General features: G+C 39.4%; 1 protein-coding gene and 2 long non-coding RNA genes across 8 annotated transcripts in view; 2 read left to right on the forward strand and 1 right to left on the reverse strand.

The window, feature by feature from the left end:
- LOC145545050 (uncharacterized) overlaps positions 1-9,020 on the reverse strand; it is a 38,023-nt gene extending 29,003 nt beyond the window's left edge. Inside the window, exon 1 of the long non-coding RNA XR_014081836.1 lies at positions 8,683-9,020. This is a non-coding gene — a long non-coding RNA (uncharacterized LOC145545050). The remainder of the gene's footprint in view (positions 1-8,682) is intronic.
- The window catches only part of NR6A1 (nuclear receptor subfamily 6 group A member 1), a 221,792-nt gene that overhangs the window by 95,166 nt on the left and 100,352 nt on the right, over positions 1-26,274 (forward strand). The window lies entirely within an intron of this gene.
- On the forward strand, positions 21,152-25,600 carry LOC145545053 (uncharacterized). The gene is made up of 2 exons (XR_014081840.1): positions 21,152-21,294; positions 22,026-25,600. It is a non-coding gene; the product is annotated as an uncharacterized LOC145545053 (long non-coding RNA).

Below are 26,274 nucleotides of genomic sequence, written 5' to 3' on the forward strand. Positions count from 1 at the left end.
CAATTTCTCTTCTATTATATACACATATTCTCAAATATTTACAGGCAACCTGGATCATCATTTTCTCTTAAGGAGAAATCCCTCTTGTCAGATTGAAAATAAGCATTTACAGGGAAAATTGTGAAGAAATGAAAAATGGTATTAATTTTATTAGTCTATGGGAAGTGAGAGTTTTTTTTTTCTTCCTGTCATTATTTGAATTCCTCTTGACTGTAGGTATTGGATAAACATTATTTTGAGCTGATAAGTGATCATGCAAGTGGAATCTATTCAGTTAGATTGTATTGGATTTGGGCCTTTTTTTTTCCCTAAAGAAATTGTGATTTTTAAGTTGATCATTCAGTACAATGTGTGTCCTGAAAGGTTTTCCTTTTTTTTTTAGCCATGGTATGAAGTATTTAATGTTTCAACAGTTAAGCAGGGCAAATGTTACATGATATAAGAGGGCCAGACTGGGAAGCATACTAAAGGCTAGTGTTTTCAGGAAAGAACTTGTCTTAAAGACTTCAGATCTCTTCTTATACATATACCTGAAACAAAGGTGTCATTCAATAAAGCTTTGTTGAATAAGTGATATTCTTGATTATTTTCTTGCTTTGGTAAGAATTTATAGGTTTTTTTTATTGCATTTGGGAAACCAAAAATTTATATCCATGTTTAATACTCTTTGCTTCCTCCTAAATTTGAAACTAATTCAGATGTGAAAATACTGATTTTTGTGCATCCTAAATTATCATTACAGTTTTCCAGGTCATTTTTCTCCCAAAGGTGGGAATTGATTCTTGATTCGTGTCATTGTTTCCAAGTAATGAAGACATCCTGTAGAGTATTTTGTTTTGATTTGATTTGTGTTTACTTCTGAAATTTTGGGGATCTAATGTTCAACTTCCCTGTATCTTATTGGAAGGTTTTCAAGATTTCTATCAATTGCCTAACATTTGTAGGTATGTATAATTTATCTTACTAGAGAGATTCTTCTATTTTCTTGTCCTTATTTCACTTTGAGTTTTCCTTTAAAACTCTTCTGTTTTCATTATAGAAGAAATGGAAACCTTATTATATTCGGGTACCAGTTCATTATGTATAGCACATCCTCGGTGGTTAGGGTGAGACATGGGCCCTTAGTTCCTGTTAGTAGGAATGTAAATTGAACTAAAAAAGTTATCAGAAAGGTAGATAGTGATTTCTGTATAAATATGTTCACTACAGTGTTATTTATAATAGAAAACAACTGGAAACCACCTGGATATCTTTTTCTAAAAGTCATTTTTACAGACTTTAAGAAATGTTTATAAGTGAACAAATTAGAATATAAAATTGTATATAAAGAATTGATTCCACTGTATGTGAACTATACCAAGATATTAATAAGAATTTTCTCTGTAAGTGAGATTATAGGTAACAAATTTTCTTTATTTTTTTATTAGCCAAATTTTATGAATAGATAAGGTGTTACAAATATAGTGACAGAAAAACTCAACAGTATTTTAAAAATCACTAATAGATAACTACAAATAACACTAGAAGGAAATTTACTAAAAAAGATGAAAAAATAAGTTATTTTATAAAGTATATCACCATAGCTGACCAGGAATTTTCTTTCAAAGACATTCCTGTCTCAGTGAGGCTTACCTATAATGATATTTAGAGGAAAAGATTTACTTCCTTTGCCCTGCTTGATGTCTGTGGTAGACTTGAGAATCCAGATGTTTTAGTTATGTTTTGTCTGTACAGTTTCTGATTAAATTGACTGAAATAGTGTACTACTAGAAATAAAATGTCCTAACCTTTGAAATCTGTGTGAGTGCAAGGATCCATTTCACCATTAAAATCCTAACTTCAAAGTATTTTTTTTCTCATATATTCTTGCTGTCTTGTGTTTAGCATATGCAACCAGAAACTGTTTAATAACCAGAAATAGCAGTTCATCCATTAATGACTCTTATTCTGCTTATCTCTTAACACCTGAAATATGTATTTTAGGTACATATGTGCCATTGAAACCTTTTATTAAAGAAAAAAACTAGAGTGATTCTCAGATGCATGGATATGAAAGCAGGATGAATAATAGTAATATATCTGTTTGTAAAACTTGACCTATGTTTGTCAAGCATCTGTGGTATTTTAGGCACTGACAAGTATTTTTCACAGCAGTTCTTTGAAGTAGTAGTATTCCTGCCACCCTCACCTCTGGCCAAACACCACCCCCCGCCAGAAAGCAGAGTTGTCTAGGGTCACGCAGTGGGTGAGTGCTTAAGCTGAGACTGGGTTCAAGTCTTTGTGACTATGATGCTGAAGGATAGGACCTTTGTTTTGTTTGCTATTGTATGTATATTCAGTGCCTAGAAGGAGGCTTAGCATGTACTAAGCATTCAACACATAGCCTTTGAAAGAATGAACTGTATACCTAGAAGCTTTTAAGTGGCCAAGCAGAAGAGACTGTTCCAGGAATACAGGATTATACAGAGAAGTGAGCCTGACAAAACGTAATGCTGTTAGAAAACCAAATGGAGGTACTTCTGACAAAATCTAGATCACAGTAACAGATGACAGATTGGGAGCCTATTTTTTTATTTAACTGTCAAATTTGTTCTAAGTACATTTGCTAGATCTCTTTTCCACTTGACTTTGATATTCAGTGAACAAAGAAAAAGCACAAGACCATCTGATATTGGGTCCTTGCTGGTGGGAAAAAAAAATCTGTTTGGAAATCCAAGTTCTGTAAGTATTAAGAAACTAGAATAGTAATTTCTTGATTGGGGTTTGGATAGCAGGAGCCTCAGATTCTGTGGAAATAACATTGTGCTGTTGTGTGTATGGATATACTCTATCTATTGTTAACAGCAACTCTTGATATAGTCCTATGACAACAAAGACTAAATTCCAGTTGGAAGAGAGTTAATCCAGTTAATATTTAGTTACCTCATAGACATGGTTCTAATTTGTACAGAAGCCCAGTTGTGACTCTAGCCCTAGCCATTCCTTCTCTTTATATTTATCATCCGTGTCTCAGATATTGTTGGTTGCTAACAGCTAGCTGTGTAATCATGATGGTCGTAGTATGCACCATTGAAGGAAATGGTAAGTTCTAAGAGCATAGTCTTAGAAGAGGGGGTGAAGGAAATACGTATCACATTTAATGCTCCATTGTATCGTGTTCTGTTCCCAGATTAGACAGTCCTAACTCAGACCCCCTTTACTCTGTCCCCTCCAGAAATTATCTTGTTCTTCATCATCATCTATCAAAAGGAGCCTGAGCTTTTGTATGAGATAGTGGTTTGCCACAGATCTGAGTAGTGGTCACTGTGAAACCACTCTGTTTGAAGGTGTTTTGTTTCCTTAATTGCTTGAAATCCATTAAGATCTTATAGTTTAGCATCTCTTTGCTTGAATCAAATGGAACTAAGGGTGTACCTTCTTTCATACTCTTATGAACTTCAGCTTCAAAGGATGGCAGGGCAGTTTCCCCAAATTATTGGATCCATTCTCAAAGTTTCTAAACTCGTGCCTACCATTTTTTAAATGAGATGACTCCTAGCAATTGTTATCTCAGTTAATAACTTAGCAACTCCATGAGGGCAACTTCTGTATCTGTTTTGTTCATCATTCAACCTGGGTCTAGCACTGTGCATGATAGATGTTTGAATAGTCTCTGGCAGATCAAAATTTTTCACCTCCAAGTGCTCTGTCATTTAGCCTCCAGTATAGATGTATTTTTTGAACCACCATTGGTAACAAAGATTCATAAGTGACTTGTTAAAAGTCACCTAGCTAAATAGTGGCAGAGCTAAAAATTTCATGCCATATCTAATCCAGCCAGTTTCTGGGACGTGAACCTAGGTTTTTGGATTTTACAGTATAGCACATTATCTCCCCTAAACGTAGTTCTGCTGTTTGCTTTTGAAAATCTCTTGCTTTTCATGCTCTGAAAAGATTTTGTGACATGTTCAACATTCTTCAGTTATTTGGCATCATCATTAAGAAACACCTACTATTTCTAGTTTCTGCTAGATTATTTTCAACGTTAAAATGAGTCTACAGATATAGTAACAGCTCTTGCCCAGGAATTCCTTCTATGACTGGTTTTATTTTATTTTTTAAAGTTTTTATTGAAGTATAGTTGGTTTACATTGTTGTGTTAGTTTCAGGTGTATGGCTTTGATTTTTAAAAGACATGAATTTTCTTTCTCATACCTGCAGGAAGCTATTTTAATTTCTTAGTCATGGGCAATATTAGAATTTTCATGTTTTTGTTTTAATCACCAAGAATTAGTAGAAATGTTATTCAAAAAAGGTTTCCAGGAAATATTTCTTAATTTAAGAAATGATTCTTATATACTAAATAGCATTAAATTAGTATTAGTATTAAAAACACCTTATGATATTAAAATTTGTTGTTCCACCTACCTTTTCAAATGATAATTTTCTTGTATTCACTCAATCCATTTAATATTTCTAAGACTTTGTGAAATTCTTTGTGCAGTGTTGATGGCTTTCGTCTTCATATGTTTGTTTTAATTAAAATTTAAACAGAGAATTATCTGTGCTGTATATCAGCCTGGACCTTTCTATTTCCATTCTCTGTTTTTGGGAAGAGTCTCAGACAGTGAATTGAACCTTAAGCCCTTACTGTGTTTTCACAGAATTGACATTTCTAGAATATTTTCTAATGTGCCGGGAGCAGTTCAAGATCTTTTATAGATATGATCCTTGAACCTTAAAATGACTGTCAGGAAGGCATTAATATTTGCGTTTTATGTAAGAGGAGTATGAGACAAAGAGAGGAAGTGACTTATTGAAGATCACATAGTAAATAAGTGGCAGAGCCAGGAATCCAACCAATGTCTACCTAACCTTAAAAACCAGTTCCTTGCACCAAGCAGGAATAGGATGGGTTGAGAATGCATCCAAACTGAAGAATCTCATATTCATGTTTATCATGTCTTTTATTTGATGGTAGATTTGATGGTTAAGACATGTAGTCATGACACTAAATGCCATTTTGGAACATTTTACTGTGGCCGCTGCTGCATGTCTGCCGTTACTATCTTAATATTCTTTATAACCTTCATTATAGACCAAGGAAAAAAATGAAATCTTTGGTTTCAAAATGCCTGTTTTAGACATCTCTCAAGTATCATGGTTCTCACTACCTCGTCATTGTGGTTTTTGCTTAGAGATCAATTTCTTTCATGTCGAGCTGGATGTGCAGTTGAAAACGTGTTCTGGATATAATAAGCATGGTCTAGATGGGCTTCCCCAGTGGTGTTAGTGGTAAAGAACCTGCATGACAATGCAGGAGACATAAGAGATGTGGGTTCCATCCCTGGATTGGGAGGATCCCCTGGAAGAGGGCACGGCAACCCACTCCAGTATTCTTGCCTGGAGAATCCCATGGACATAGGAGCCTGGTGGGCTACGGTTCATAGGGTCACAAAGAGTCAGACATGACTGTAGTGACTTAGCAAGCACACGCTGTAGATCAGTACTGTCCAACAGAACTTTCTGCAGTTGGAAATCCAGTTTTTTGCTTTGTCCAGTATAATAGTCACTAGTTACATACATGGGGCTATTGAGTGCTTGAAATGCATGCAGCTAGTGTGACTGAGCAACCAAAATTTTAAATTCTATTTAATTTTTATTTAAATTCAAATAAAAATAGCCACATGTAATTATAGCATAGTTTGAGGTTGTAATTGATCCTTGTGTTTGATGAGTAATGATAGAATTTGAAGAAATCCAATAATTAGTAGTAGTTTAAAAGTTGCATATTGGTTTTCCAACAACATAAAATTTGGTATGTGTTTATCCTAAAGCCATAGGACCAAATAGAGTACAACAGTTCATATTTCCAAAGCACTTTTTGATCATTCACAATCTCATCTGATGAGTATTTCAGATATGATATCATTTGGGACTTGTGTTTGCTAATGGATCACAGAAGAAAGAAGAACAACACCATTTACAGCTTTCTTGTGCCATGTCCCCTCTTGTTGAAATGGACATCATTCTGGCCCCTTGATGCTCAGGTTGCAGCATGAGAGCTTGGAGAGAAACCCATGTACTGTTTTCTTCTGCTCATTGAGGTTGAAGAATATCCCTCTCCCCTCACCTAGAATTACCATTAATGTCATTTCTTATATCTAAAGAGAAAGTGGAGACAGTTTCTATATTTAGCCAGCAAGCTATAATAGTTTGATAGCCAACAAAAGAAAATGTAGTTTTCCTTTCTACTATTTCAAAGTAAATCCTCAGGGCTTCAATTTTAGTTCTCTGTTTTGGAAAATACGACTCAGAACTCAGAAATGTTCTACCTAAGATTATTGATGTCTTCCAAAGAAACTTTGGATGGAATTAAATAATAGATTTTATATGATAACTTGAAAAAGAATTCGTTTCCCTGGAATTTTGATAGATTCGGTTTCATTTTGCTTGCCTGGTCTTATGAAATAATTTGTAGACCCTATTAATTTTGTTATATACTTGTGTTACTTAGTATATATTTTTTTGCTGTCATTTTATTTATAAAATACCCCTCTCCTTTCTATCAGAGCTCACAACTAATCAACTCTGGGTGCTTTTGATTTTTCTGACTATGCCAGGGCATTGAATGAAGTTCCCTGTAATGAGAAAAGAGAGCACATGGGGCTCGTGACTTTATGTACTCCCACAATAGAGCTTTTATGACATTGGAGGTGGTTAAAAAAGCTAGAAGTAGCTCTTAAACATGGCATCGCTGTGTTGCCCTTTTTTTTTTTTGTATTCTTAGAGCTGCCAGGAGTGCATCGGGCCTGTAATTTCCTGTTCTCTGAATCCCCCATCTTTCTCCAGCTCCAAGCTTTGTGTCCCACAGCCTGTGACTCTGTGCTAACAAATCGCTATTGTCCAGTGGGGCGAATGGTGGCTGGAACTAAAGAATTGCTGTCTGGTTTCTATTCAAATCCAGGTAGTGGGATATATGAATGGACTTTTCGAATCGTCATGTGAATAACGTGAATAACGTCTGCTCGGCATGAAGGCTCAGAGCCATACTAGGAAAGATTAACTCCTAGGCTGACCACTAACATTTTTTGTGATAGGAGGTAGAAACATTCCCAAGTATCATTTTATTCACACTTAATTTTACATTTCATCTTCCAGAAGTAGAGTTAGCCATTCAACTATTTGGCTACTTTTCTCTCAAGTGGTGGTGTTTCTGTTGGTAATATGGAAGTTTGGGAAAATGCTAAGTTGTTTTTAACTTAGAGCACTGTTGTTTTCCTTGAAAAGTTTTCTACTTTACATCTATGATGATAAAAAGTTATCTTTGTAGCATACTTGCAAAAATGAGAGAGAGAGAGAAAGAGAGCGGCTTTCTCTGAGAAATCAACCAAAAATGCTTTCTAACCATTGAAGGGAAAATCTCCTTTTTTTCCGGGTGCATTCTGAATACTTCTTTGCTTTTTTTCCCCAAAGCACAAATTTATGCAAAGAAAATAGAAACAACTTCAAATGCAATGTATTAACCAAACAAACAAACCTTCAAATTAGGAACCATCGTAAACATTTGTAAGTATAGCAGAATCGGGATTTTTTAAAATTAGGTTGGAAGCTTGACTATAATTCATAATTCTCATTATCCTTGGAAAATTGTTATGTTATCTTTCTCCTGTATACCTGAAAAAATGTCCACAGGCTTAAAGGGCCATGCTTTTTACATTCCTTCCATATCGCAGGTACTATGGAACGGGGAGAGCCTTTTATGTTTCTTTTTGTCTTAAACTCAGACAGCTTTGTAAGCAGTAGTGTGTAGATTACAAGAGTTAGACAAAAGCAGGCGCGACTGAGAAGAGTTGAGGGGGGAGAGCTTGGGGCACTTCCTGTCACTCAACACATTCCAGATCACTAAAAAATTTCCACACCCTCTGCCTTTCCCTCTTGCCCACCCCAGATCCCTGTATTTTCTGATTCCATATGTTGTGGTATTCATCACACTCCTTTGCTATCACTGGGCCCTGGCAAGACTGCTTCAGAGATGCATTCCTTTAGATTGCACAAAGCATAGCTGGGAAAATGGCTGGCAGTTTCAGAATCTAGTCACGATCGCACGCATGAGCACCTCACACATCCATGCCCCTTTCCCCCCCTCTCCCGCCCCTGCAGCTGGCTGACCTGTCTCACCCACTGCTGGCCTATCGAACGGCCAGGACTGTCTGGTTTTGGCTCATGCCTTTGTCCATGTCTGGCTTAGTTCCTCTCTGTCTACGCTTGCCTCTACCCCCACCGCCCCAGGCGGCACAAGTGTTTGGCCACACAAAACTACAGATAGAAAAGGTGGTAAAAACTTCAAACTTTGCTAGATTTTCCAACAGTTTATTCTTTGGTTTATTCATTTTCTCCCTTCTTTAATACTTCATTTTAAGAAAACAAATACGAAATTAATTATCTAAAGGCAAAGAATGCAAAGCAACCTTTGTGTTCCTTATAATAACTGACTTCATAACTCTCTCCAGCTGCGTTATGGGGTGTGTATAAAAAGCTTCTGTTCTGAGAACAAAGGAGCACGTGCAGAAATGAGACTAAAAAATCCACTGACAGTATTTCACCACACAAATTACTTAAAAGATTTTAGTCAAGACTCTCAACAGATTCAATGTTAAAATGGTTTTTAGTTTAAAAAAAAAAAAAATTGAAAGTGCTTACCCAGTAAAAGAACCGAAGTAGTCCTGAACTGTTACGTAAGACTTTTTACAGTTGGATCTTTGTCAAAAGGGGGTGGGGGTGATGGGAGAAAGCAGCAACAACAATCAAAAAAGTTCGAGCTGCTGTGGCTTAGAGGACAACTTCTGTGTTTCCAGATAGGATTCTTGCTGCAGAAATGGAACTCCCAGCCAGCACAGCATCCTGTCCCGGTAGAGAAATGAGTTTGTCAGTTTGAAAAAAAAAAAAAAAAAGGTACTGGAACCCAGACTAGACGAGGTATTGAACCGCGCCAGATTTCCTTGCAGCCCTGTCTGCTCAGCTCGCATTGAACTATATATGACCCAGATGATGGACAGAAGCACATTCAGTCATGTGCACACTGGAAGAAAGCGGATTTGCTGGTCCCTGGCAGTGTTGGGGTTTGTCTCCTGATTGGGCTGTGCCCTGATCAGTGAAATGTGAAGCCCTCACCATTCAGAGGCCGTAATTCAGGACTGGCAGTTTGAGTGTCTGGCTGCCTCTAGTCACTGAGAGAGACTTTGAAGGTGTTGCTTTTGTTTGGTGACATTACCCACTCAGAGGCTACTTACACCTATGTACTAGTATTAGGAGCAATGCTAGTCTTTCTGAAATGCCAGAAGGACGCCAACTTTGCCTGAATTCTGTATCATCTTATTGTTGATGAAGTTTGTTCTAACTTAACCCAATTATTTGATATGAGAATTTTTGTGATCTTTACCAAGACTTATGTCCAGACCACACCCCAGCTGTGATTTTATGGGTTTGATAAGGTAAAAATAAAGGTAGCATTTGACTTTGAAGCTTCCTGGATGATATAAATTGTTCTTAATGAAAACTGGGTGGATGGACAGCAAAGAAGTTTGGGATTCTGAAGTCTTTGAATGTGCCAGGAAGAAGCTTTATCTCTTACTATTGCCTTTGTGAAGCTGTCACTCTTACCCTAGTCCTTAATCATAGGCAGCTGCTGGGGGGAAGCTACTGAAGTGTTTACCCCATTGAACTGTGACATAGTCTTTAATTATGCAAGATAACCACAGTCTACTCTCTCTAGTCTATCTGAACTAGGGTCCTTGGGATTTATTTTCTGTCTTTCTGGGCCACTAGGAAACAAGGCCATTATTTGGACTGTTCATTGTGACATTTTTGTTTAGTATATGAAAGTTGCTTTGTTTAATGTAAATTGACATTTAAAAAAAATTTGAATAAAGTTGTTTTATGGGACCTTAGCACTGATAATAGGAAATCTACCCTACATGGACCAATTGATTTTTTTTTTTTTCTGAGGACTTCCTTGTCTCTTTAGGAATCAGCTTATATATAATCCTAAAATGGTATTTAGACATAAAAATACTTCGATTTATTTTCTGCACTTTTTAGATTTTTAGAAATAAATCCACGGGCAGTGTATAGCATCTGTCAGTTTTGCTGTAAATTCTGTGTTTGGGTGTTTAAGGACTTGTTATTTCTTAGATGTCATGTAGTATCCTATATATGGCGACTGCCTAGGAATTCTCTTGTCTTAACCTGGAGAAGCTGGTTGATACACTATGGGATATAACAGTGATCAAAGTCAGAGAAGAAGGGATGCACACTCTCTGTAAACTACAGAGCAGTCATTCCTTTTTTTCTTTAAATTGTGGTAAAATACACATAACGTAATATTTATTATTTTAACCATTTTTAAGTCTACAGTTTTGTAGCATTAGGTCCATTCACATTGTTGTGCAATCATCCCTGCCATTTTCTCCAGAGCATTTTCATCATTTCCTAAAACTGAAACTTTGTACCTAGCATAACATTAAGTTCTTATTCCTTCCTCCGGCTGCTGCTGGCAACCACTCTTCTTTCTTTCTGTCACTATGAATTTGACTATTCAAGATACCTCATAAAAGCAGAATCATACAGTGTTTATCTTTTTGTTACTAGCTTACTTCACTTAGCTTAGTGTCCTCTAGGGTCATTTATGTTGTAGCATGTGTCAGAATTCCCTTCCTTTTTAAGGTTGAATAATATTCAGTTGTATGTATAGACCACATTTTGTTTATCCTTTCATTTGTTGATGGACACTTAGTTGCTTCCACCTTTTGGCTATTAAAGCAGTCATTCTCGCAGATTTCCCTGGTGGTCCAATGATTAAGAATCCACAGCTTTACAGTGCAGGGAATTCAAGTTCAGTCCTTGGTTGGAGAACTAGGATCCCACATGCCCTTTTGAGCCCTCGCCACAGCTAGAAAATCCGTGTTCTGCAACTAAAGATCCAGTTGATACCACGAAGATCCCACATGCCTCAGCTAAGATCCAACAAAGCCAAGTAAATACAACAAAATTTTTAAAATACATTAAAAAAAAGACAATCATTCTTGACCATTCTTCTTGTAATCTTAAGAGGGCTTCTTTTACAGAGCTGTTCTGACCATCTTAAACGCTGTTCCTTTTTATAAGTTGGAAGGGTTTTGGTGTGCCTTTTAACTCTAGACTGACTGACTAGATCCTAAAATCAAATTTACTAGAACAGGGCAGATTCTTTTCAGGCCTCTTGGATGAGACTGAATACATAGTTCTTCTGTGCTTATTTTTTTATGGGTTTATCTTTTCCTTTTTTGAGCTTCCTTAGTGGCTCAGAGGCTAAAGCGTCTGCCTGCAATGGAGGAGACTTGGGTTCGATCCCTGGGTTGGGAGGATCCTCTGGAGAAGGAGATGGCAACCCACTCCAGTACCCTTGCCTGGAAAATCCCGTGGACAGAGGAGCCCCGTAGGCTACAGTCCATGGGGTCACAAAGAGTCGAACACGACTGAGTGACTTCACTTTTCACTTTCTTTTCCTTTTACACTGTGAGCTCTTCCTGGGCAGGGGCTATGGTCAATTTTTTTTGAATTGTGCCTTTTATATCAATAAAAATTAGTTGGAAGAGTGTGAATTAATGAATAATAATAGAATAATAGCTGACTTTATTGGATTTTTATTATGTGCAAGACTCTAACAGATGTTTATTATATGCATTATTTAACTTTCAAAACAATTCTGAGATAAGTACTGTTATCTTCGTTTAATATTAATACGTAAGCTAACTTGTTCAAGGCTTCACAGCATTTAAAAGATAAAACTGGGATTTGAACGTTGTCTTTTTTGGCTCCTGAGCCATTATGCAGACTTAATAGTGAGATGACGATCAGTGTGTTTAAAAGCAGATTAAGCTTATGCATTGATTCTAAATCAGTTATTCTTTCACTAGGCATCAGGAGCTACAGCCCTGTGATAGATATGATTCCTGAGTGGATACTTGGAGGAAAACTTGGCAGTTAATTACTTGAACCTTCTATAGGGCTGAACAATCCCTTGTTGAACTCAGTTTGCAGATATTCCTGTGTATGTAAATTGTCTTTCTTACATTATTTTCAAAGTGCAATCAAATAAATGCACTAAAACAAACGTGTCGATGTTCTTCATATATAGATATATTTATATTGTACTGTTCTAGGTGCTAAGGAGAGTCAGGAGTAAAAAAGAATGCTTCTCTGAGAAAGTGAATATACAAGCTGAGAGCCAAATGATGACGAGAAGAATCCTTGAGGATAAAGATCCTGAAGAAGTGTGATCTGGGCAATGAGAATGAAATATAAGAGCTCTAAGATATTAATAGTATTGAGTTTGGTGTGTTTGAGAAGCAGAAGGAGTAGGATAGCTGGAATGAAGTGAATGCAGGGAGGAGGTCATGTGGAAGAGGTGGGATGGGACCCTGTCATGTAGGGTCTTGTGAGCTGTGATAAGTAACTTGGATTTTTTCCCAAATTTGATTTTTTTTTTCCCCCCAAGTGGTGGGAAATTGGAAGGTTTTAAGCAGAAGAGTCCTCCTGCCACTACTGCAAAGCACATGGGATCTTAGTTCCCGTACCCTCTGCAGTGGAAATGTGGAGTCCTAACTACTGGAACACCAGTGTATTTTGCTGATAATACCTTTACTGGAGTCGTTCCCAGGCTGGAGACTTTGCCAAGACTTTTGTATGTTAGTGGCCAGCTCCGGTAGTCCTAGCAGAATGATACCTCTTTAGAAGAGTGCTAGAGCTACTATTCGGAGAAGGCAATGGCACCCCACTCCAGTACTCTTGCCTGGAAAATCCCATGGACGGAGGAGCCTGGTAGGCTGCAGTCCATGGGGTCACTGGGAGTCGGACACGACTGAGCGACTTCACTTTCACTTTTCCCTTTCATGCACTGGAGAAGGAAATGGCAACCCACTCCAGTATTCTTGCCTGGAGAATCCCAGGGACGGAGGAGCCTGGTGGGCTGCCGTCTGTGGGGTGGCACAGAGTCGGACACACTGAAGTGACTTAGCAGAGCTACTATTGGTTGCATTGCTCTTTCCATGTCAACAAGAGTCTCTTGTTTTCACAACACTGCTGTTGTTTGGATAGGGTTTTGTATGCTGGTTTTTTGGTATTAATTTAGGCTTATATTCAGTGTTAATTAGACTTGATCTTTCAGTGTCAGTAATTTAAAAAAACATTTCCTTTGCACATGTTGATGACTCATTGTTTAATTTGTGTGATATACTTAAAGTCATACTGATAGGAATCTGAAATTGGTAAATAAACAGAAACTTTCCCAGTATTCTTAAATAAAGTTGTAATTAGATATTCTGACTCTAGTAGGATTAATTGCTAACATTTCTCCCATATTACTTGATTTTTTCAAATATTCTGAAAAATATTGAACATCACATACCTGATAATCTCTTAGGTGAGATCAGTTCAGTTGCTCAGTTGTGTCTGACTCTTTCTGACCCCATGGACTATAGCATACCAGGCTTCCCTGTCCATCACCGACTCCTGGAGCTTGCTCAAACTCATGTCCATCGAGTCGGTGATGCCATCCAACCATCTCATCCTCTGTCGTCCCCTTCGCCTCCTGCCTTCAATCTTTCCCAGCATCAGGGTCTTTTCAAATGAGTAAGTTCTTTGCATCAGGTAGCCAAAGTACTGGAGTTTCAGTTTTAGCATCAGTCCTTCCAATGAATATTAGGACTGATTTCCTTTAGGGATGGACTAGTTGGATCTCCTTGCAGTCCAAGGGACTCTCTAGAGGCTTCTCCAACGCCACAGTTCAAAAGCATCAATTCTTCAGAGCTCAGCTTTCTTTATAGTCCAACTCTCACATCCATACACGACTCCTGGAAAAACCATAGCCTTGACTAGATGGACCTTTGTCGGCAAAGTAATATCTCTGCTTTTTAATATGCTGTCTAGGTTTGTCATAGCTTTTCTTCTAAGGTGCAAGCGTCTTAATTTCATGGCTGCAGTGACCATCTGCAGTGATTTTGGAGCACAAGAAAATAAAGTCTCTCACAGTTCCCATTGTTTCCCCATCTATTTGCCATGAAGTGATGGGACCAGATGACATGATCTTAGTTTTCTGAATTGTTGAGCTTCAAGCCAACTTTTTCATTCTCCTCTTTAACTTTCGGCAAGAGGCTCTTTAGTTTGGGCCTTGCTCAGTAATACTTTAATCCACTTATCTGCTGATAGGTGGGGTTGTGCTCCCTCCCTGTTAGTTGTTTGTCCTGAGGCAACCCAGCCCTGGGGTCTACTGGCTCAGTGGTTGATGGTGACCTCCAGGAGGGCTTACACCAAGGCAGACCTTTCAGGACTGCTGCTGCCAGTGCCCCTATCCCTGAGGTGGACCCCTGCTGACCTATGCCTCCACAGGAGACTCTCCAACACTAGCAGGTAGTTTTGGTTCAGTCTCCTGTGGAGTCACTACTTTGCTGTGGATCTTGATGCATGCAAGATTTTGTTTGTGCCCTCTAAGACTGGAGTTTCTGTTTCCTCCAGTCCTGTGGAAGTCCTGTAATCCAATCCCGCTTGCCTTGAAGAGACTGGAGAGATCTCTTCAAGAAAATTAGAGTTATCAAGAAAACATTTCATGCAAAGGTGGGCACAGTAAAGGACAGAAATGGTATGGACCTAACAGAAGCAAAAGATATTAAGGAGAGGTGGCAACAATACACAGAAGAACTATACAAAAAATCTTCATGATCCAGATAACCACGATGGTGTGATCACTGCCCTAGAGCCAGGCATCCTGGAATGTGAAGTCAAGTGGGCCTTAGGAAGCATCACTATGAACAAAGCTAGTTGGAGGTGATGGAATTCCAGCTAAGCTATTTCAAATCCTGAAAGATGATGCTGTTAACGTGCTGCAGGCAACATGCCAGCAAATTTGGAAAACATCAGTGGCCATAGGACTGGAAAAGGTCAGTTTTCATTCCAATCCCAAAGAAAGGCAATGCCAAAGAATCTTCAAACTACCACACAATTGCATTCATCTCACACACTTAGCAAAGTAATGCTCAAAATTCCCCAAGCCAGGTTTCAACAGTATGCGAACCATGAACTTCCAGATGTTCAAGCTGGATTTAGAACAGGCAGACAAACCAGAAATCAAATTGCCAACATCCATTGGATCATCGAAAAAGCAAGAGAGTTCCAGAAAAACATCTGCTTTATTGACTATGCCAAAGCCTTTGACTGTGTGGATCACAACAAACTGTGGGACATTCTTAAAGAGATGGGAATACCAGGCCACCTTACCTGCCTCCTGAGAAATCTGTATGCAGGTCAAGAAGCAACAGTTAGAACTGGACATGGAACAACAGACTGGTTCCAGATGGGGAAAGGAGTACGTCAAGGCTGTATATTGTCATCCTGCTTATTTAACTTATATGCAGAATACATCATGAGAAATGCCGGGCTGGATGAAGCACAAGCTGGAATCAAGATTGCTGAAAGAAGTATCAGTAACCTCAGATATGCAGATGACACCACCTTTATGGCAGAAAGCGAAGAAGAACTAAAGAGCCTCTTGATGAAAGTGAAAGAGGAGAGTGAAAAAGTTGGCTTGAAGCTCAACAATTCAGAAAACTAAGATCATGTCATCTGGTCCCATCACTTCATGGCAAATAGATGGGGAAACAATGGGAACTGTGAGAGACTTTATTTTCTTGTGCTCCAAAATCACTGCAGATGGTCACTGCAGCCATGAAATTAAGACGCTTGCACCTTAGAAGAAAAGCTATGACAAACCTAGACAGCATATTAAAAAGCAGAGATATTACTTTGCTGACAAAGGTCCGTCTAGTCAAAGATATGGTTTTTCCAGTAGTCATGTATGGATATGAGAGTTGGACTGTAAAGTAAGCTGAGCGCCAAAGAATTGATGCTTTTGAACTGTAGTGTTGGAGAAGACTCTTGAGAGTCCCTTGGACTGCAGGGAGATTCAAACAGTCTGTCCCTAAAGGAAATTAGTCCTGAATATTCATTGGAAGGACTAATGCTGAAGTGAAACTCCAGTACTTTGGCCACCTGATGCAAAGAACTGACTCACTGTAAAAGACCCTGATGCTGTGAAAGATTGAAGGTGGGAAGAGAATGGGACGACAGAAGATGAGATGGTTAGGTGGCATCACTGACTCGATGGACATGAATTTGAGCAAGCTCCAGGAGTTGGTGATGAACAGGGAAGCCTGGCGTGCTGCAGTCCATGGAGTCGCAGAGTTGGACATGACTGAGCAACTCAACTGAACTGAGCTGTCAAGGTCAGATTCCCTGGAGATTCCCAGTCTCTTTGTTGGATCCCAGGGCTGGGAAGCAAGCCTGACATGGTGCTCAGAACCTTCACTAACAGTGGGAGAACTTCTTTGGTATTATTGTTCTCCAGTTTGTCAGTCACCCATCCCACGGGTATGGGATTTGGTTTAATCGTGATTGTTCCCTTCCTGCCGTCTTGCTGCAGCTTCTTCTTTGTCTTTGGATGTGGATTATCTTTTATTGGTGGGTTCCAGCATCCTTCTGTTGATGATTAACAGCTAGTTGCTGTTTTGGTGCTCTTGCAAGAGGCAATGAGTGCATTTCCTTCTGCTTTGCTATGTTGAACCAGAATATACTTGTCCTTATTACTTATAGTCATTTGATTTTCTTTTTGCTTAAAAATGTTATTTATAAATCACTAAATTGATTTTAAAACCCACTGAAGGGGCATCCTGAACTTTGAAAAATATAGGGGAGAAATCTGAGGCTCAGAGGTTATAATTTGTCCAGTGTCACATAGCAAGGAAGTATCAGAGCTGGTACTTAAACCATAGCTTGATTCTAAAGCCCTTACTTGGTACATTGTATAACTTTTCTAGTGATGATAACCTTCAGTGAATCTGAACAAAACTCAGTTCAATTCAGTCGCTCAGTCGTGTCCGACTCTTTGCGACCCCGTGAATTGCAGCATGCCAGGCCTCCCTGTGCATCACCAACTCCCGGAGTCTACCCAAACCCACGTCCATCGAGTCATTGATGCCATCCAACCATCTCATCCTCTGTCGTCCCCTTCTCCTCCTGCCCCCAATCTACCCAGCATTAGGGTCTTTTCCAATGAGTCAGCTCTTCCCATGAGGTGGCCAAAGTATTGGAGTTTCAGCTTCAACATCAGTCCTTCCAATGAACACCCAGGATTGATCTCCTTTAGGATGGATTGATTGGATCTCCTTGCAGTTCAAGGAACTCTTAAGAGTCTTCTCCAACACCACAGTTCAAAAGCATCAATTCTGCGGTGCTTAGCTTTCTTCACCATCCAATTCAACATCCATACATGACCACTGGAAAAACCATAGCCTTGACTAGACGGACTTTTGTTGGCAAAGTAATGTCTCTGCTTTTAAATATGCTATCTAGGTTGGCCATAACCTTCCTTCCAAGGAGTGAGCGTCTTTTAATTTCATGGCTGCAATCACCATCAGCAGTGATTTTGGAGCCCAAAAAAATAAAGTCTGACACTGTTTCCACTGTTGCCCCATCTATTTCCCATGAAGTGATGGGACCAGATGCCATGATCTTAGTTTTCTGAACGTTGAGCTTTAAGCCAACTTTTTCACTGTCCTCTTTCACTTTCATCAAGAGGCTCTTTAGTTCTTCTTCACTTTCTGCCATAAGGGTGGTGTCATCTGCATATCTGAGGTTATTGATATTTCTCCTGGCAATCTTGATTCCAGCTTGTGTTTCTTCCAGCCCAGCGTTTCTCTTGATGCACTCTGCATATAAGTTAAATAAGCAGGGTGACAATATACAGCCTTGATGTACTCCTTTTCCTATTTGGAACCAGTCTGTTGTTCCATGTCCAGTTCTAACTGTTGCTTCCTGACCTGCATACAGGTTTCTCAAGAGACAGGTCAGGTGGTCTGGTATTCCCATCTCTTTAGAATTTTCCACAGTTTGTTGTGATCCACACAGTCAAAGGCTTTGGCATAGTCAATAAAGCAGAAATAGATGTTTTTCTGGAAGTCTCTTGCTTTTTCAATGATCCAGTGGATATTGGCAATTTGATCTCTGGTTCCTCTGCCTTTTCTAAAACCAGCTTGAACATCTGGAAGTTCACGGTTCATGTATTGCTGAAGCCTGGCTTGGAGAATTTTGAGCATTACTTGACTAGCATGTGAGATGAGTGCAATTGTGCGGTAGTTCAAGCATTCTTTGGCATTATCTTTCTTTGGGATTGGAATGAAAACTGACCTTTTCCAGTCCTGTGGCCACTGCTGAGTTTTCCAAATTTGCTGGCCTATCGAGTGCAGCACTTTCACAGCGTCATCTTTCAGGATTTGAATAGCTCAACTGGAATTCCATCACCTCCACTAGCTTTGTTCGTAGTGATGCTTTCTAAGGCCCCCTTGACTTCACATTCCACATTTTACTGAACAAAACTAAAACACCATAAATGACCTTTGATAATGATCTTTAATAATAGCATGCATGCCTGTGCTCAGTCACTTACTTCAATCATGTCCGACGCTTTGGACTGCAGCCCCCCAGGCTCCTCTGTCCATGGGATTCTCCAGGCAAGAATACTGGTGTGGGTTGCCATGCCCTCCCACAGGATCTTCCCAACCCAGTGATCGAACCTGCAGCTCTTCTGTCTCCTGCATTGGCAGGGAGTTCTTTACCAGGAGAGGCCCAATAATGATTATATAAAATGTAAATTTTCTAAAACAGATGCTGCAGGGTAGGACAGAAATATTCTTTGTCTGATCATGTCCTCTGCCTTTTTCAAAGAGCTGTTGGCCACTTAGAGCTGTCTTCTGTATCTTGGACAGAATGCAGTTGATAGTACTCATTAGTTGTACTGGGAACCAACAGATTCCCAAAGCACTTGTATCTCATTACTCAGCCCAGCCCTGAGCTAATCTTGGCTTCTTAAAATAATAGCTGTGTGAGACCTAGCTTCTGAGAGTGAGAACATGGCCTCTCAAAAGCGAGCTGTTGCAACGGAACTTGTAGTCAGTGCTCAGCTACAAGACAGGATATATCCTGTGTCTGAGTCCAGCCCTTCTGTTTTCTGACCTGGTTATGGTAGTACTGGTTGAGTTAATTTTAAAGAAAGGAGAAATCATGTCCTCCTCTCCCCTGGAGGATAAGGGAAGGGAAGGTAATTAATGCTTGTTGTTTACTATAAGTCATGTGGTTTACTCGAGGCCCTTTTGACATAGGTTTTAATGTAATTCTCTTGACAATTCCATGAGAGAAAAGTTACTCTCCCTACTTTTTTCATTTATTTTATTTCTCAAGTTAGCATAAAGGAAAATTGACTGTTGGTTATATCTTTTTTTGAATTTCAACACACGTGTGATTTATGTAACCACCTCCACCATCAGGATACAGAACAGTTACAGTGCCCCCTGCCCCAAAACTATTTTGTGTATTACCCTTATTTTACAGAGAGGAAACATTGAGGCTCAGAGAGAGGAAATGATTCTTAAACCGTCAAAAAGTCAGGTAGTGACTGAGGTTGGGACAGAAGCTAAACTTTACCTAACTTTGAAAATCATACCTTCACATCAGAGCTGAATTGGAGCTCTGAATTGATGAGACTTTGTAGAAGTGGACATTTCTAGGCTTAAAGAATAAAAGGTTATGTCATAGGATGGAAGTCTTTGAAAACCCAACACTGTGGGAATAGAGCTCCTTTCTTATTCCTGTGTAGTGTGGGGTTGGCCTTGTATACCGCCAACACTTAATCAGTACAGATTCATGTTTTTGTCTTCATGGAGTAGCTTTTCAATGAAAAACAGAAGTTTAATCTTCTGCTTATGTCCTTTATTAACAAGCTAGGTCTTGTTTTTGTTTTTCCTTTCTTCTGCCATGACGTGGACATAGGTGTTTTTCTTTGCTGGACTTAAATTGAGTTGACTCTCCAAAGCTTCTGAACCACTTTGTTTCTTGAATAGACAAAAATAGTCAGGTGCCTCAATGTCTGCTAGGGAATCGAGTAAAATCACATGGGTAGGATTGGGTTGAAGGCATGAGCCATAAAACGTTACTCTTGTGGCTGCCAAGAAAGTGTTCATTTTGTTGTTGTTCATTTTTTTTTTTTAAGAGACTGGTCCAATGTTAGTGATTGATTATATAACTAAAGTAGGAATTTTGGATAATTTCCTAAGGTATATGATCAAGTTACTTTTCCTCCCCCATTTTGTCTTCCTATGGATCACATCAAGGGTAAAGATGGGAAAGTAGATTGGGCAAAAAAACAAAAAAGATTTGAGAACCACAATGGGCCAAGCTGAATGGTAGGTGCTTTGCAAAACTGTTATTTTGAATTCTTATAATGTCCTTATTGAGTTGGCATTGTCATTCCTCCTTATACAAATGAGGAAACCTGAGGAACAGAGAGGTTGAGTATCTTCTTCAACATTCCTAAGACAGCCCCGCTAATCTAACTCAGGTGTTTTTGTGGGGTTTTGTTTTTTGGTCTGTATGGATTTTGTTTTGTTTTTGTTTTGGTGTGGCTCCAGTGCTGTCTCTTTGTATTATTTATTTGCTATATTCACGAAAGCACTTCCAGTGCCTCTTAAGGGCATTGCCAGGGTTCAGAGAATGGTGGTGGTGATTGTACCCCTTAGGGCAGACTTTTTTCCCTCTAAAGTATCAAAATCATTCTTGAGTATGTTAAATTTAAAAAGAGATTCAGTTCAGAGTTGTGTTATGGTGCTGTCAACATCATTTACAAATTCAGGCTATCAAAATCTTCAGGAGCTGATTGCAACATGGAGGGACCTAGGGCTGTTGAGATTTGGAATATCTGCTGATCCAGAGCCTCATGGTTACTAGGCAGAAGGTGATAGAGCAAAAGGTACTTGGCTTTGGACCCCATGTGGAGTCAAATTGTATTACGGGAAGAAGCCAGAGCTAAATTTCAGGTCACAGAGAGCTGAACTTAGGCTGGTACCAGAACTCCCAAAGGATATTTCTGAGGCAGGCCATTGGTGGCCAGTGCTTTGGCCTGACTTATTATTTGTAATTACTACTAGGTCTGTCCAAGCAGGGCTATTAGCCTGATACATCATAGAGAGGTCATGTTCAGGAGATACCTGCCACTGAAGTTACATGCTTTCTAGAAGTTTACATGTTTACCATTCTGATTAGAGTCGTAATTGCCCACTGACAAACCATAACATGGCAAAGATTAATTTACTTAAACAATTTTAAGGGAGCTTGGTGTACTCTGAACTTCTGTGAATCTGTGGTTTGGTGAGTAAATGGGTGCGAAGTCTCTCAGTCATGTCGAACTCTTTGTGGCCCCATGGACTGTAGCCCGCCAGGCTCCTCTGTCCATGTAATTTTCTGGGCAAGAATCCTCAACTGGTTGTCACTTTCTACTCCAAAGGATCCTTCCAACCCAGAGATAGAACCCTCATCTCTTACGCCTCCTGCATTCTCAGGGAAATTCTTTACCACTAGCGCCATCTGGGAAGCCCTGTGGTTTGGTATCTGACATTAATTTGGGGGGAATTCTCAGCCATTATTACCTCAAATATTTCTTATATTTCTTTCTTCTTCTAATATTCCCATTTACACACATGTAACACCTTTTGTTGTTGTTCCGCAGTCCTTGGATAGTCTGTTCTTTTCAGTAGTCATGTATGGATGTGAGAGTTGAACTATAAATAAAGCTGAATGCTGAAGAATTGAAGCTTTTGAACTGTAGTGTTGGAGAAGACTCTTGAGTGTCCCTTGGATTGCAAGATCCAACCAGTCCATCCTAAAGGAAATCAATCCTGAATATTCATTGGAAGGACTGATGTTGAAGCTGAAACTCCAGTACTTTGGCCACCTGATGCAAAGAGCTGACTCATTTGAAAAGACCCTGATGCTGGGATAGATTGAAGGCAGGAGGAGAAGGGGACAACAGAGGATGAGATGGCTGGATGGCATTACCGACTCAATGGACATGAGTTTGAGCAAGCTCCAGGAGCTGGTGATAGACAGGGAGGCCTGGCGTGCTGCAGTCCATGGGGTCGCAAAGAGTCAGACACGACTGAGCGACTGAACTGAACACCTTTTGTTGTTGTCCCACAGTCCTTGGATAGTCTGTTCTTTTGTTGTAATCTTTTTTCTCTTTGCTTTTCAGTTTGGGGAGTTTCAGCTGTCTTATCTCTATGCTCAGGGATCTTTCTTTAGCCATGCCCAGTCTACTGATGAACCTATCAAAGCCTTCTTCATTTCTGTTACAGTATTTTTTATTTTTAGCATCTCATTTTAATTTTCTTAGAATTTCTCTCTACTTAAATTATCCATCTGTCTTTCATATTGTTTGTTTCCCATTAAAGCCCTTAGCATATTAATCATAGTTCTTTGAAGTCCTGATCTGATAATTCCAACATTTCTCCAGTATCTGATACTTGTTTTGCCTTTCAGTATGCCTTGTGGTTTTTTGTCATTGTTGTTGTTGTTATTAAAAATTGAATGCAGTGTACTAGGTAAAAACTGCTGTAAACAGGCCTTGAGTAATGTAGTGGTAAGATGTGGGCAACGGGAAGCATTCTGTAGTCCTTTGATTAGGTCTCAGTCCTCTGGTGAGCCGGGGCCCCAGAACAGTGAATTTTACTAGTGCTTCTCATTTTTTACCCCTCTTGGGGGAGCAGGATGGCTGGGTGGGCTGGAAATGGGTATTCTTCCTTCATATGGGAAGCTAGACGAGGCTACAGTTGGGTATTTACCTTCGTCTGAATTGGTTAGTCTCTGATAAAACTCTAGCAAGTTAGGCTCTGGTAAAATAATTTCCCCAGATACTGGCCATGTTAAGAACAAAATGCTCTGGTATATTTCAGGGGTCATTTTCCCCTCTCTATTCCAGAAGCAAGAGGGATTTTTTCTGTGACAATCACTGTGAGGTCCTGATAGAGGTATTGGAGGTAAAACTCACCAAAATTTGGAGCCCTCTTGTGACTGGGTCTCTCTGAAGTTTAACTCTCAGAGTTATCCACACTTACTCTCCAACAATTCATCAACTACAGCATATGTGTTCTTAACCCTGGTACTGGTTCCTATGAAATTTTCTGCTCGTGAGTTTCAGCTTTGGTGATAGTGAAAGTTGCTCAGTTGTGTCCAACTCTTTGCAAGCCCACAGACTATACAGTCCTTGGAATTCTCCAGGCCAGAATACTGAAGTGGGTAGCCTTTCCCTTCTCCAAGGGATTTTCCCGACCCAGGATTTGATCCAGGGTCTCCTGCATTGCAGGCTGATTCTTTACCAGCTGAGTTACCAGGGAAGCCCCTCTGTTGACTGCATCTGTCTCCAATTTTGGGGACAGTGGTTTGCCATGTGATCTCATTTCTCTGCTACGTCTAAGAAGAGTTGTCGATTTTACATTTTGTTCAACTTTTTCTTATTGGGACAGAGTGGCAACCTCTAGGCTCCTGACATGGCCAGACTGGAAACTGAAAGTGATATTGCTTTTTAAAAAACTTGAGATAGGGCTATCATTTCTTCCTACTTTTAACCTTTCCTTGTGACTATCCCAAGAGTTTAGAGCTTGCTTTCTCAGACCTTGTCTCTGGCCCTTAGAATAAGTCCTCTCTGGCATCTGCTGCTGCACATTGATAAGGATCACATTTTCTGAATTCAAAATCAGGACAACATATCTCATATGAGATTCCCCCCCACTTTTAAATAGACTATTTTTAAGAACTATTTTAGGTTCATAACAGTATTGAGCACAAAGTTCAGAGAGTTTCCATATACCACCTTCCACATATACTATGCAACTTCCTCCCATCAACATCCCATACCAGAAGGGTACATTTATTATAATCAGTGAACCTACATTGATTCAGTATTATCACCCAAAATTCATAATTTACCTGAGGGTTCACCCTTCATATTTTATATACTGTGGATTTTGGCAAATGTGTCATGGGCTTTCTGTATGGAGATTTAGTTTGAATTCCTGAATATTGAAGTTTATAGGACTTTGGTTCACAGAGACTGCAGAATATTGTTATCTTGGAAAATTCAAGAACAGGCACTGTATGTAGATGAGTCAGATCAGTTTCGGTGCTTTTCTGCTTTGACCTAGTGCTTGAAAGGGCCTTGGAATAGACTGCCTAGCAGATAAGCAGAGATGCAGTCTTTGTTTGCTTCAAGTGGCTTTGCAGAGATTGCAAGAGTTCCCATGGTGGGCTCTGGGGGACCTGGAGGCTGTAGAGTCAGATAGATCTGACTTTCCCTAAAGGTATCAAACAACTGGAATTTGAACACGCATTGGTTTACAGTCATCATTTTTTTCCCCAATGTTTCTAAAATATATGGCACATGTTAAAAGCTCTGAAATTGCTTTAATATTCAGAAGGATCAGTAAGACCAGTTTTTCAGTTCTCTGGTGAAAGGATGGAAAACTAAAAAAGCCTGTCACTATGTTGTAGTGATGTTTGAAGCAGACAATATTAAGAAGAAGTGGCAAGAATATACAGAAGAACTATACAAAAAAGATCTTAATGACCTGGATAGCCACAATGGTGTGATCACTCACCTAGAGCCAGTCATCCTGGAGTGCAAAGTGGGCCTTAAGAAGCATCACTACAAACAAAGCTAGTGGAGGGTGATGGAATTCCAGCTGAGTTATTTCAAATCCTAAAAGACGATGCTGTTAAAGTGCTGTACTCAACACGCCAGCAAATTTGGAAAACTCAGCAGTGGTCACAGGAGTGGAAAAGGTCAGTTTTTGTTTCAGTCCCAAAGAAGGACAATGTCAAAGAATGTTCAAACCTACTGCACAATTGCCCTCATTTCACATGCTAGCAAGGTAATACTCAAAATCCTTCAAGCTACGCTTCAGCAGTACATGAACCGAGAACTGCCAGATGTACAAGCTAGATTAAGAAAAGGCAGAGACACCAGAGGTTAAATTGCTAACATCTGTTGGATCATAGAAAAAACAAGAGAGTTCTAGAAAAACATCTACTTCTGCTTCATTGACTATGCCAAAGCCTTTGTGTGGATCACAACAAACTGTGGAAAATTCTTAAAAGAGGTGGGAATACCAGATCACCTTACCTGCTTTCTGGGAAATCTGTATGCAGGTCAAGAAGCAACAGTTAGAACCATACATGGAACAATGGAGTGGTTCAAAATTGGGAAAGGAGTATGTCAAGGCTGTATGTTGTCACCCTGCTTATTTAATTTCTGTGCAGAGTATGTCCTGTGAAATGTCGGGCTGGATGAATCACAAGCTGAAATCAAGATTGCTGGGAGAAATATCAATAACTTTAGATATACAGATGACACCACCCTAAATGGCAGAAAGCAAAGAGGAACTAAAGAGCCTCTTGATGAAAGTGAAAGAGGAGTGAAAAAGCTGGCTTAAAACTCAACATTCAAAAAACTGAGATCATGGCATCTGGTCCCATCACTTCATGGTGAATAAATGCAGAAAAAGTGGTAACAGTGACAAACTTTATTTTCTTGGTCTTCAAAATCACTGCAGATGGTGATTACAGCCATGAAATTAAAAGACCTTTGTTCCTTGGAAGAAAAGCTATGACAAAGCTAGACAGTATATTAAAAAAGCAGAGACATTACTTTGCCGACAAAGGTCTGTATAGTCACAGCTATGGTTTTTCCAGTAGTCATGTATGGATGTGAGAGTTGGACCCTAAAGAAGGCCAAGCGCTGAAGAATCAATGCTTTTGAACTATGGTGTTGGAGAAGACTCTTGAGAGTCCCTTAGACAGCAAGGAGACTAAAGCAGTCAATCCTAAAGGAAATCAACCCTGAATATTCACTGGAAGGACTGATGCTGAAGCTGTAGCTCCAATACTTTGGCCACCTGATGCGAAGAGCCAACTCATGGAAAAGACCCTGGTGATGGGAAAGATTGAAGGCAGGAGGAGAAGGGGATGGCAGAGGATGAGATGGTTGGATGGCATCACTAACTCAACGGACATGAGTTTGGGCAAACTTCGGGAGATGGTGAAGGACAGGGAAGCCTGGTGCACTGCAATCCATGGGATTACCAAGAGTCAGACATGATTGAGCAACCAAACAACAGTTTTCTTTACATTTTTTCTGATTATGTTTCCTTTTGAAATTAGAATACATTTTTTTTCTTAATGGCTGTTCATATTCATTGTCAAACATGTCTTTTAAGTTTATTTTTCCTGAGAGCTCTGTAGTTAAGTCATATGACTAATATTCATTTTGGAACTATTACATATAACTGAAACCATTAAAAGCTCAAGAGACATAAACAGTGATTT

This window comes from Giraffa tippelskirchi, chromosome 4, assembly GCF_054371585.1.
Source record: "Giraffa tippelskirchi isolate mGirTip1 chromosome 4, T2T-mGirTip1v1.2.pri, whole genome shotgun sequence".
NCBI lineage: Eukaryota > Metazoa > Chordata > Mammalia > Artiodactyla > Giraffidae > Giraffa > Giraffa tippelskirchi.